Raw genomic sequence first — 12,810 nt, 5'->3', positions numbered from 1 at the left:
CACCTCCTGGGTTCAGGCAATTCTCCTGCCTCAGCCTCCTGAGTAGCTGGGACTACAGGCATGCGCCACCATGCCCAGCTAATTTTTGTATTTTTAGTAGAGACGGGGTTTTACCATGTTGACCAGGATGGTCTTGATCTCTTGACCTCGTGATCCACCCGCCTCGGCCTCCCAAAGTGCTGGGATTACAGGCTTGAGCCACCGCGCCCGGCCTACTTAAGTTTTTTATTTTGCAGAAATGGGGTCTCACTGTGTCATCCAGGCTGGGCTCGAATGCCTGGACTCAAGCCATCCTTTTGTCTCTGCTTCCCAAAGTACAAGGATTACAGGCAGGAGCCACCACGCCCAGCCCATGGTCTTCTTATTGAACAGAAAGGAGAAGCGAGTCCCTCGCAACTCCTGTACCGGTCAGTGAAGCCCTGCTCTGTGGGTGTCCTTGAGTCTATTACTGGAACCATCACTTCAGCACTCTGGTCTTACAAATGGGGAAACTGAGGGCTGAAGGGGGAGGCATCCAGCCCAGGCTACACAAGTGGGTGGTAAACCCAGCACTGGAAGCCATGGGCGAACAGCATGATGACAGTACCCATAGCCAGGTGCGGACAGTCATGCCACTCCTGTGATGGCAGGTACTGTTTCATTCCCATTTTACAGATGCAAAAATGAGGCTCAGGGGCGTGAAGTGGCCAATCCAGAGTCACACAGCTTGTCTGTGGCAGAGCTGGGTTTCAATCCCAGGTGAGTCCAGAAGGCAAGTTCACCATTGGCCCTTCCTTTATGCCAGGGGCTCAGGCTTGGTACCCCCTCCCTGCCCAGGGACTTGTGGGGCTAGGAGGGACAGCAGAGCAGGCAGTGGGCAGGCGCTAGAGGGGCTGTCTGGGGTGAGGGGCCCACCCGGAGGCTTGGAGAGCCGAGGACAGATCCGCTGCCAAAGCAAACGGCCCCACAGCCCTGAATTCCTGGGAACCAGCTGCAGCTCCTGCTCCGGCCAAGAGCTCCACCCTCCTTGTCCGCCCAGCAGTGGGGGCTGGAGGGCAGAGGCAGGGCCTGCTGGGGGCCCCAGGCAGGAGGCCTCGTCCCCTCAGGGCCCTCCTTCCTGACCAGGCTCCAAACCTGGGGCCCCACTTGCCTCTGCTGCTTCCTCCGCAGACATCCCTGCAGTCTGAGCCTCGTCTCCCTCATCCCAAATGGGATCATACAGGACCCCCACGTTGGGTTTTAGGGAGACACCAATGCATTTCTGCACATCAAATCATCATTGAGTGCTTCGCATTCGTGTGTCACGTTCACCTCGGAGAACAGTGCCTGGCACATAGTAGGTGCTTAATGAAATGTGTTGAATGAAGAGTCACCAATGTGCACGAGCCCGAAGCCTTTGGCCCGTCTACTGCTGTGAGGGCAGCTGAGTGGGGCCTGGCCGTCCCCTCTATGCCCACAGACACTGCAGTCTCACCTGGAACCAGGAGACCTGGGCTCTGCCGCGTGCCGGTCAGTGTGCCACCTGAACAAGCCGATGCCCCTCAGATAGCCTCAGGCCTCTGCCCTCTTGGGGAATGACCACAGCTGGCCCTAACCACCTTCCAGAGCCCGACTGCATCCGAGAAAGAGCACTAGAAGGCCCCGGGGAGGCCTGATCGGCTCTGGAAGAGCTGGCCGCAGAGAGGCCTCCTCCCAAGACTAAGGAGGGAGGAGCTTATCCTGAGGCCTGGGCCCAGCAGATCCCAGGAGAGGGGCCAGGGCAGGCGGCACTTCCTGGAAGACTAGGGGTGGGCGTAGGGGGTTCACTGTCCCTGGGAACCTTTGGCTCAGTAGGCATCCCCTCCTCCTCCCAAGACGAGGCACTCAGCCAGCACCCCCAGACCTTTTGGAAGGGCAGACCCCCCCATCCCGGGTGGGAACACAAGGGGCCCCAGGTGACTGAGCCAAATTGAGCTCTGCTGTCTGCCATGGGGTCCTCGGGAAAGCACCTGAAGATGGGACATGCCAGGGATCCCGGCTCTGTGTGTTCACCGAGTGAGCCCCAGGACCAGGCTGCCTGGTTCCCGCCCCCTGTGCCACCCCTGGTTGTGGGAACTCAGAAGGGCCCCGCTGTTTCTGAGCCTCGGTTTCCTTGTTGGTAACACAGGAACCACGGCAATGGTCCCTGAGATTCAGGGCATCCTGCAAGGGAGGGCCTTATCCCCAAGCCTGCCACAAAGAGGGTGCCAGCTACTGGTAGCCCTGAGGATTCTTGTTTCCAGCCCAAGCTGGGGCTGCCCTGTGCAGTAACTTGGGCCTGCCAAGGTCACCCAGATAATTCAGGCAGAGCTGAAGCTGCAAGACGCGTTGGACGGCTTCCCTGCCCCGCACCAGCCCGGGCTTCCTAGGCAATGCTCCGCCAGATGCACTTCCGTCTCCAGCGCCAACGGGGAGGGTGACACTGGGCTCTGGGAGCCCTGGAACACACACGCACACTCACACAGATGGCCGTAGCAGTCCAGCTGCAGGGCTGGCCTGGCACAGAGGCCTCCCCATTCTGGTGGCTCCGGGCCCCGCTGCAGCGGCCTCCACCCCCTGCTGCCTGCCCGCTGCTGCACCTTTGCACAACTATGTCTGGTATTTTCCTGTCTGCCCAACTTTGGGGGGTGCTTGGAGCTCTGAGCGCCGCCTGCACCTGGGCCCCAGCCAGAGGAAAGCCCGCCCCGCAGGCCCCACACCTGCCCACCCACCCCAGCTGGGAGGGGAGGGACCACAGCACTGGGCCCCACCACCCAAATCCCTGGGAGGGGCTGGCATCAGGGAGGGAGACAGACGTACACCCAGCAAGGCTGAGGCACAGGCAGCCCAGGCACTGCCATGCAGCACTGTCGTTCTCGGGGGACCCAGCCAGAATGTTCTGGGGCCAGCAAAGGTATGGCCAGTGTCGCACAGGACGTGAATAGGCCCCCACAGCATCCCAGGTGTACAGACACCTGTGCACAAATGTGGCACACACAGGACGTGACAGTAACCCCTTGCCCAGGTGACAGGGGCAGGACTCAGGAGCCTTGGCTTATGGGGGAGAGTAGGGATGGGGCCCTGTCCTCAGAGGGAAGGAAACACAGTGCTTCCCAAGCCAAGCCTGGCTGTAGGCAGATCTGACAAGGAGCTCCTAAGTCCTGGGGTCGGGGCAGGCCCGTGGCCAACTGTGAGCAGCACCCGCCAACCCTGAGTGCAGGAGCAGGTGCGGCAGGCAGTGGACCTTGGCCTGCCCTCCTGCCTTGGTTCTCCAACCACGCATTCATGTGTTCAGCACCAGGCCCTGCTAGATTAAACCGGGCCTTGAGGGTGCCCCGACCGAGGTGGGGTGTGAGAAGCAGTGTCTGCGGAGGAGAAACAGTGTCAGGGGCGGCTGCTCCTGCTGGGGGTTAGGCACAGGGCTAGCCTCATGGACACAGGGTGCAGGGCCTCAGGGTGGTGGGAGCCCTGCGGGCCAGTGCCCAGTCAGCATGCCTGCTGTACACCGTCCCGTCACCCCAATGACCCCACCAATGGATACCATTTTCCCCATTTTCCATTTGGGGAAACCTGCCATCATCACGGAGCCAGTAAGGAGCACAGCTGGGTTTGCCTCCAGACCTCAAAGCCCAATGCCACAGAGGCCCAGAGGCATGGCCTGGCTGACCCACAGTGACCCTGCCAGTCATGGAGTGGAGGAGGAGGCAGGAGAGGAAGAGGCCCCTCAAGGAGGCTGGGCCAGAACCCAGAGGGCACTGGGGAGCCACAGGGTGCTCTACATAGAGGAGTGCCACGTACCCTCTCAGCCCAGAGCCTCCTGCCACAGGACTCTCCATTGGCACCTCCCTTCCCCAGGATCCCTTGCCCCCCGAGAACCTGATGCTCCCAGGTGCCAGCTCGTCCCTCACCACCATCCATGCCCCCTGTTCTCCAGCCACCATCCCCTTCTGCCCCTTCCTCCAGCAAGTGCTCCCTGGTTTGCCCTCCCCGACCTCGGCCTCTGGAGCTGCACATGGGCTGTGCATCCAGATGCCCGAGAGCCTGCTGGGCAAAGACTTGCCTCTGTCCACCCCCGCTGGAGGTAGGCTACCCTGGTCCAAGTCCTTGCCAATGCATCACTGAAGCCACAATATCACCTATGCACAGTGTTGTGAGCACAGCCCCGACCTTCAGCCCCAGATCTCCCCTAGCATTTAGAGCCTCCTTCCAAGAAGGGAGGCTGGGAGTGGGCTGGGATACGTCTGGGACCCCAGGCAGCTCCAAACCCACTGTGGCTACCGGAGAGGAGGCCTCACCAGCAGACTCCTGCCCCAGTCCCCACAGCTCCCGGCCCAGTTTCCCCATCCACAGAAGGAGGGGGCCTGCCAAGAGGGGAACTGCAGCTCCATCGCCCCACCCACTCGCCTTATATGGCACAGTGGCACCTGCCTTTCACACATCCCAACACCTGGCACTCCACAAATGAGTCCATCTCATTCATGTATTCATTCACTCAACAGATATTCCCACCCTCACCCCAGGTGGAGGGTAGGACTAGGAATGGGGGGTTCACACCCAAAGAGGGATGTGACTTGACCAAGGTCAAGGCTAGAAGCAGGACCTAGTTGCCTGACACAGATGCCTCTTCCTTCCTGTCCCAGGCAAGGGACCCAGGAACAGAGCTGGACAAGGGTGGAGTGGCCTGTAGGAACTGCCCTGGCCAGCTGGGATAGTGAGAAGGGCCCAGTTTCCCCCAGCTCCATCTCCTGCCACTCCGACCCAGCCCTGGCCCCAAGCCCCAGAACAGCTGGGCAAGAGCAGGCCTAGCAGGGCACCACACACGCCGGACTCCAGCCCACGCCGGACTCCAGCCCACGCCCTCCTCCCTGGCCACTGGCCCCACCCTGCTTTCCCACTCTGGCAGAAAGCAAGTCCAGAAGCGGGGGGCAGCCTCCAAAGCCATCGAAGTCCTTTTCCTTCCAAAGGGAAACACCCACTGGCAGTGTCTGCCAGACCTGGCGGCTCCAGGCCCTCGGGGCCCAGTGTCCCCAGAACCAAGCAGGGTGACCACTAGTTGTCCTGGGGGATGCTGGGGGAGGGCGGAGCAGGCAGGGAGACGGGTGCCAGCACAGGGTAGGAGGACTTCAGAACAGGAAGGACAATGGAGGCCCCTACAGCCTTGTGGGGAGGGGACCTCCCAGCTCAGGGTCAGTCTGCCTGGAAGCTGAAGTGGAGAGTGGGGGGCTCTGAATGAAGGAGGGAGTGGCCCAGGGGAGAACGGGCCCAGGCAGGTCAGGACATGCCAGACAGCCCGGGACATGCCAGACAGCCCCAGGCAGACGATGCTGGGAAGGGAGAGAAGCTTCTTCCAGACACATTGGCCCTCATTAGGCCCTTGTAGTGGATGTGGGGAGCAGAAATGGAACTGGGGGGATTCCCAGGCTGAACCGACATTTCAGGGGTCAGGGCCAGACAGCCCTAGACACCAGTTCCCTTCTGTCCTTCCCAGATCCTGAGTGACCTCGGGCCAAACCCTCGAATGTCTCAGAGCCTCAGTTTCCCCCCACCAGCCTCCAAAGGACTCTTGACTCCCAGGTCCCATTGAGGCTGGCCTGGGAAAGTGCTGCGCCAATGGTGGGGACCCTCCGTGTGACAGGCAGGACTGTTTTCCTGAGGCTCCCAGCCACAGGCTGACTCAGGCCACTCGGCCAGCCGTCTCCTGGGGCCTCTGCCGGCTTCCCACCCACCCTTGGCCATGACTGGAGGAAGGGGCCAGGGCTGGGTGTGCATCCCTTCCCGGACAGCCATCTGCCAAGGCTGGAGTCTGTGTGCACACAACATGTGACACTCACAGGCTGGCCCCTCCCTGTGGTGGGCACGACCTGGCCTCTCGGACATCGAAGACAAAGGGCGAGAGGAGCCCAAGTCGCCCACGCACCAGCCACCGCACCGCTGCTGTAAGAGCCTCGGCCCCGCCCATCCCCCCACCAGGGGCTGCTGGAGCAGATGGGAAGCCCCCACCCCTCAACTGGAATCACTTCCCATCTCCATGCCCCCCAAGCCTGCTCAGCCCAGCCACCAGTTAACCAGAACCCTCCAGCCCATCTGGGGGAGGGAGGGAGTGGAAGGTGGGTGCCCGGCTTCTGTGCCTGCCCAGCCTCACCCAGCGCTAAGCCAGAGCCAGGAGAGAAACCTGGGTCTCCTCCAGGCAGTGCCCTGCAGACCCACCACCATCACCACCACGATGCCTCTCCAGTCCCAGGGAGTAAAGCAGTGCCTCCTACCCTGGCACCCAGCAGAGCACTAGAGGTGCCCCCGCCCCCAGCCACGCCTGACTTAGAATTCACCAGGATGGGGCAGAGGTGGCCACCTCAGAAACCACTGGGCAACAGATGTGTCCTGGGAGACTGGCTAGGGCTGTGGTCCCCACACCCAGGGCTGGCAGCAGGCTGAGGTAGGGTGCGTGTTCCCGGGCACGTGAACCCCCAGACACACATGGAGCCCTCAACCCATCTCTGTGGACTGTTTCACCGCCCCTGGGAGGGGAGGCAACTTAGGCAGAGGGTGGAGAGCCCCATCTTCCTGGCTGGTCCCAGAGACTCCCTAGCCAGCAGGAAGAGGGCTCTTACTGCTTAATACATACTCCCACCAAGCCAGGGACGCCCCTGCCCCTGAGAAGGGCATTTATTTGGGTGAAGGAAAAACCACCCAGGACCTTTCTGGGGTTCTCCTCTGGCCACAGTTACCTGCTGTGAAAGTAACAATTACAGCCCTGAAGAGAGGAGGGGATTCAGGGGACACTTCTCTGCAGCCACCCCTACCCCAATCCCACCCAGTGCAGGGCCTCTGCCATGGAATCAATTTCCTCCTTGGGTGCCAGAGCCTCCTGGGCCTCCCCTGAGAGGCAGGAAACTGCGGAGGCCCCTGCACGCCTCCCCAGGAGCCCCACCCCAGATGCCCCCTCCAAGAGCTCCACATCTGGTCCCCCAGTCACAGCTGTTGACACCCTCCCTCATCCAGGGATTGCCCCAAACCCTGGCTGGCACTGGCCCCTGTCTCCTGGTCCAACTGGGGAATTCAGATTCCAGGTGACTGGAGCAAGCGGTAGGTAGAAATACACACGGGAAACTGTAGTTGGGAAAACACAATCTTCCTCCCATACTGCAGCCCAGACCCCGTGAGGATTAGGTGGTGAGAATACACTCCCACCGCCTGGGGCCAAGGCCAAGCCAGGAAGGAGGGTGGAGGGGAGGGTGAGGGCCTTGGAAATGGGGTCCAGGCCCCGAGGAGGGGCCCTAGGAGACCTTTGTCTTACCCCCACCCACCTATTCACCCTCAGCCCCCCACTTGTCCTCCCCAAGGGGGGAACCCAGGCAGGGAAAGAAATCACTGTGGCTACCCAGTCACAGCTGGGTTTCTCAGAAACAAAAGCTTTGGGGGGATGAGGTTCACACGATTGTTTGCAATGAGGTTTTGGGATGTCTGTGGCATCCAGTTATTCATCCTGGCTCCACCCACGGATAATTGAGAGTTAGCTTTTGTTGGCCTTACACCCTCTCTCCTTCCTCCACCCCCCCTCCACCCAGGCTTCTCATGGACTCTGGAAGCTCACCTGGTCTGACCCATTAGTTTCATAGATGAGGCCAGGAGAAGGGAGGAGGAGCCTAACCCTAGGACCCCTGGAAGTTGGTGGTCAAGCCAAGACTTGAAGCCAGGACAGGAGACTCCCAGGCCAGGGGCTTCCCCCAGGTCACCCTCAAGGCTGTGACCGGGCTCCAGCCAATCCCCAGAAGCCACTGACCCCAAAAGCAGCAGTGCCTGGAAGTGGGGTGACTCACTGTCTGGCTTCCCAAGTCACCTCCTCCCCATTCGTGAGGGAGGGACTGGCAGGTGTCCCTGTATAGAGAGCCAGGAGCAAGCAGAGAACTCCCCAGGGGGCCTGGGCCAGGGTCACTCAGGGGCCGAAAAGCCCCAGCTGGAGAGATTTAACACCAAAGGTCAAAGGTCACAGACAGGGAAGGGCGGGCAGGCACAGGGAGTCGGGGGTCAGCGCTAATGGCAGCTCCGGAAAGGAGGGGGAGGAGAAAAGGCTGAGACAAACAGGGTTGCTTCCAAAGGGTCCTCACACTCCCCAAAATGCCATCCCAATACCCTGGCACTGTCTCCTGCCTGTCTGGCTGCAGACAGGGCCAAGCTGAGCTGGAGGTGGGCAGGGAAAATGGGCCAGGCTGGAGCTTGGCAAGGGGTGTCCCAGGAGGGGCCTCCCAGGTGCAGCCCCTCCCCCAGTGCGGGCCAGGCCAGCTAGGAGGCCCACCCTGGGCTCCAGGGAGAAGGAAAAGCAGAGGGGGAGGTCCGAGGTCACCCGGGGGGGGGTGTGTGGGCTGGGCCTGGACAGCTGTAGCACTGTGGCACCAGAATGGGGCTTGGGGAGGGGTGACCCAAGGGGCCAGTTTCCCCTCCGTTGAGCCTGGGGGCTGGAAGGCCCTCGGAAGCACAGTGTCTCTGGGCTTCCTCCCCAGCCGAAGGCGGGCCCCACCTTTCCCTCCAGGATGCCAGGACAGGCAGGATGGCGGCCTACTACCCCGGGTGCCAGCCTCCCAGAACCATGGCCCAGGCCCTTTCCATGGCCCAGACCAAGCCCAGGCCTTGGCCAGGTCCCCAGCCAGCCTGGCTGCCCCCTGAGTGTCAAGCGGTTCCCTCCAGAGCCAAGATCCTGGGCTGTGATGGCTGGGGGCCCAGGGCTCCTCCCAGCATCCCTTCCAGCTTCCCAGGCCCCAGGGCAGGGCTGGGCAGCTCCTTGAAACCATTGCTTCCCGGCCACCCTCTGGCTAGGCTGGGCGGGCCCTCCTGGACAGGCAGACAGGCAGCATGCTGCCCTGCTGTGGCCCGAGTACCCTGCTGAGCAGGGCAGCATGCCAAGGCCTCCAGGTGCCAGCCTGGATTCCAGCCCCATCCCAGGGGGCCAGCAGGGAAGTTGGGCGGGCTTCTCCTCCCTCGGGATGCACCTGCCTCGCCCCTTCCTCCACCCGCTCCAGACCCGCCCTCTGGCGAGTGTGGAGCCCCCTGCCATCTCCTCCCTGCCAGGCCGGTCGCCTGCGTCCACCGAGACGGCAGGGGAGAAACAAGTGCCGGACTTGTCCCGGGCTCCCAGTCCTGCCCCCCAGGGACGCCCCTTCCCGTGGTCCAAGGGAGGACCCAGGCTTGCGAGGGGCAGCAGCAGGGAGACTTTCCTGGCCAAGGAAGGAGGCACCTTCCAAAGCCCTTCCTAGAAGCAGCCCAGGCGCGGCCGAGAGGAGGGGCGGCTGCCCCGGACAACTTCGTGCCCAGGCTCCGGGTGCCCCCCTCTCACCTCGCCGCACACCCCCACGGCGGCCGCCCAACTTCCCAGCTGAAGTTTGCGCCCGCCCCCGGCCCGGCGGCGGCTCGGCCGGGTCTCCGGACGGAGGGAGGGAAGGAGAGAGAAGAAAGACCGAGAGCTCAAGGGACCCGGCCGGGGAGCCGGCGAGGGAGGGAGCGCGCGAGCCAGCGAGCGAGCGAACGCGGGGGCCTAGGCTAGGACTCACAATGGCCCGGGGCGCGGATGCAGACAGGGGAGGTGACCCTCGGGCCCCACAGCCCCCGCGCGACAGGCGCGCTCCCCCCGCCCCGGCCCGGTCCCCACGGCGCGACGCCCGGGGGGCTTCCTACCTCGGCAGCGGGGGCGGTCGGGCTCCGGGCTGCGGGCTCCGGCGGTCGGGGGGCGTGGGGGGCCGAGCGGGGGAGGGGCCGGGGCGGGCGGGGGCCGGGGCGCGAGGCTCACAGGGCGCAGGCTCCCCTGGCACGGCCGCCCGGCGCCCGGCCGCTCCGCCACATCTGCAGCTTGGGTAGGGAAGGTGGCCGCGGCGGCCGGGCTGTGCGGGGATGTCTTAGAGGGAGGGAGGGCGGGCGGGAGGAGGGAGGCGGCGGGAGGAGGGCCCGGCGGCCGCGGAGGAGGGCGAGGAGGAGGGGAGCGGGGGGCGGCCTCCACCCCTCCCCTCGCTCGCTCGCTCCCGCCCTCCCAGCAAACCCCTCTCGCCGCCGCGGCCCCAGGCCCGGGGCGCCAGCTGCCAGGCGGGGCGTGCGCGTCGGGGGAGGGGGCGGCGGGACCCGGCGGCTGGGCCGAAGGAGGGGGAGGGGAGGGCGGCGCGTCCGCGGGGAGCGGGCACCGGGAGGGAGAGGCGGGAGGGAAAGCGGGCGCCGAGCCGCGCGCGTCCTCCTTGGCCCCATCCTCACGCCCCCCACCCCCCACGCAGCCCCGCCCCCGGCCCGAGGGCAGCGCTAGGACTCGGCCGGGAGGTGGCTTAGGGGGGCGGGGGAGCCCGGGATGTCCCGCCCTCGGGGAAGCCCGGGGAGGGGGCCGGGCGCACGGGAGCAGAGAAAAAGCCCCGAAGACAGAGAAGATGGAGGAGGTCGCCGCCGCCGCGCGGGCGGGGACCCTTCGCCTCCTCCCCCGGGGTCACCTTGGCCAGGCCCCCCGCGGCCCCAGGCGGCGGGGAAGGCGACTGGAATGCCTCTCCGCGGGCCCTGATTTCTCCGCCCAGCCCAGTTCCAGGAACGCGCAGGCAGCACCCGGCGGGCAGAGGCCCCGGCTCCTGATGCCGGCGGGGCGGCGCAAACCAGGGTTCGGGGCCCGGCGCAGCCCCTCACGCTGGGCCGTCGGCGGGCGGGTCCCTGTCTTGCCCTCGGCCTCAGTTTCCCTCACGGTGGAATAAGGATGAGGTCCGGTGCATGCCCAGCAATCCGGCTTCCGCTTGGTTCCAAGCTTGGTCCCAGCATTTGGTACCACCTGCGTCCCCGAGCCCGGGCGCCGAGTGGGGGACTAGATCCCTTCTGGATCTCAGCACCCTGCGCGGCGCCCGCGGCCAGGGCAGCGAGTGCAGTGAGCGGTTACACGCAAGGGAGAAGCCCCGCACCCGGCTCAGCTGTTTTCTGCCTCCTCATGTTGAAGCACAGAGTCGCGTTCTTGAGTGTGTTTTGTTTGGGCTAATCCTGCGCCCCCCACCCTGTTATATTCTTGCTGCTCTGCTGTATGCTGACCGATTGTAGTTCAAAAAAACAGCTGTCCTGCTGTTGGACACCCCCCCTTCTCCGCGCAGCTGGCCTTGAGGAGCTTAGGAGACGAAAAAGGCATCTCAGAATCGCCATCCCCTAGAGGTGAGGCATCTGACCCTGGTTTTAATTCCGTCTCCATTGGTGCGTTTGATGCCGAGGTCCCGGCCAGAGCCCGAAGCATGTGGCTCTTGATCACAAGGCATCCATGCCTGGCACAGGACTTGACACATAGTAGGTGCTCATGGCCTAGTGCCCAGATGGACACATAGTATGTGCTCGTAGGTTATGTGGACACACAATCGATGCTCATTGTATTTTAAGAGAATGTACACATAGTAGGTGTTCAGGACGTTGTGAGTGAATGCATACATAGTAGGTGTGGACTTAACAATAGATGCTCATGTTTTGGTCTAACGGACACAGATTAGGTGCCTATGACCTTTTGTGAGAATGGGCACATAGTAGGTGCGCAGAAGCTGTAGGTTGATACCTGGAAGGGATGTAGGAAGGCGGTTTGCCTGGAGCAAAGGCTCTCGGAAGTCGGCGATTTGCAGGTGACCTCCCCCAGCCCCCACCCCCACGCCACCGCGGTCTCCCGAGTGTGGATAATGTGGAGTGTGGCCGGGTTAAACATTAGTCGGCAGATGGGCCCCGGGGGAAGTCCAGCTTCGGGACCTAGCGCTTCCAGGAGGGGGCTATTAAGGGCCGACTCTGTGGGTCCGACGACCTGCGCCGGCGTCCGGAAAGCCAAGACGGAGGCCCGCAGAGCGCCCCCTCCCGGCGGCGGGAATCGCTGCACTTCATCCCAGAGCTGGGCCCTGCTGCCGACCGGGTCCCACCTTAGGCTGGCAGAGCTGCAGCCCCGGGGTCCAGGTGTTTAGAAAAAGGGTACGGGAGAGGATAGTTTAAATCTGTTAGCAAAAATGGTTATTGGCCGGGCGCGGTGGCTCATACGTGTAAGCCCAGAACTTTGAGAGGCTGAAGTGGGAGGATCCCTGGAGGCCAGGAGTTGGACACCAGCCTGGGGAACATAGCAAGACCCCCGTCTCCCGCCTCGTCTCTATTATATTTTTTAAAATTGCCCAGGCAGCCGGTTGCGGTGGCTCACGCCTGTAATCCCAGCACTTTGGAGGCTGAGGTGGGCGGATCACCTGAGGTCAGGAGTTCGAGACCAGCCTGGCCAACATAGTGAAACCCCATCTCTACTTAAAATACAAAAATTAGGCCGGGCGTGGTGGCTCACGCCTGTAATCCCAGCACTTTGGGAGGCCGAGGCGGGTGGATCACGAGGTCAAGAGATCGAGACCATCCTGGTCAACAAGGTGAAACCCCGTCTCTACTAAAAATACAAAAAATCAGCTGGGCATGGTGGTGCGTGCCTGTAGTCCCAGTTACTCGGGAGGCTGAGGCAGGAGAATTGCTTGAACCCAGGAGGCGGAGGTTGCGGTGAGCCGAGATCGCACCATTGCACTCCAGCCTGGGTAACCAGAGTGAATCTCCGTCTCAAAAAAAATAAATAAATAAAAATAAAAATAAAAAAATAAAATAAAATACAAAAATTAGCCAGGCATGGTGGCATGCACCTGTAATCGCAGCTACTCAGGAGGCTGAAGCAGGAGAATCGCTTGAATGCAGGAGGCAGAGGTTACAGTGAGCCAAGATCATGCCACTGCACTCCAGCCTGGGCAACACACCGTGAGTTTTGCTCTAATAATAATAAAAATGAATTTTTAGGCCGGGCGCGGTGGCTCACACCTGTAATCCCAGCACTTTGGGAGGCCGAGG

General features: G+C 62.7%; 1 protein-coding gene across 2 annotated transcripts in view; it reads right to left on the bottom strand.

Annotated features, from left to right (window-relative positions):
* The window catches only part of GLIS2 (GLIS family zinc finger 2), a 24,066-nt gene extending 14,243 nt beyond the window's left edge, over positions 1 to 9,823 (bottom strand). The window contains exon 1 of one of the 2 annotated variants that reach the window (XM_017505958.2): positions 9,643 to 9,823. The gene's annotated coding sequence lies outside the window, so the exon portion shown is untranslated. The remainder of the gene's footprint in view (positions 1 to 9,642) is intronic. The other variant, XM_017505959.2, reaches the window with a different exon arrangement.
* Positions 9,824 to 12,810: the final 2,987 nt, after the last annotated feature.

Source organism: Cebus imitator, unplaced genomic scaffold (assembly GCF_001604975.1).
Source record: "Cebus imitator isolate Cc_AM_T3 unplaced genomic scaffold, Cebus_imitator-1.0 Scaffold346, whole genome shotgun sequence".
Lineage (NCBI taxonomy): Eukaryota > Metazoa > Chordata > Mammalia > Primates > Cebidae > Cebus > Cebus imitator.
Note: the sequence above shows the minus strand (reverse complement) of the source record. Positions and strands in the feature narration are given on the sequence as shown.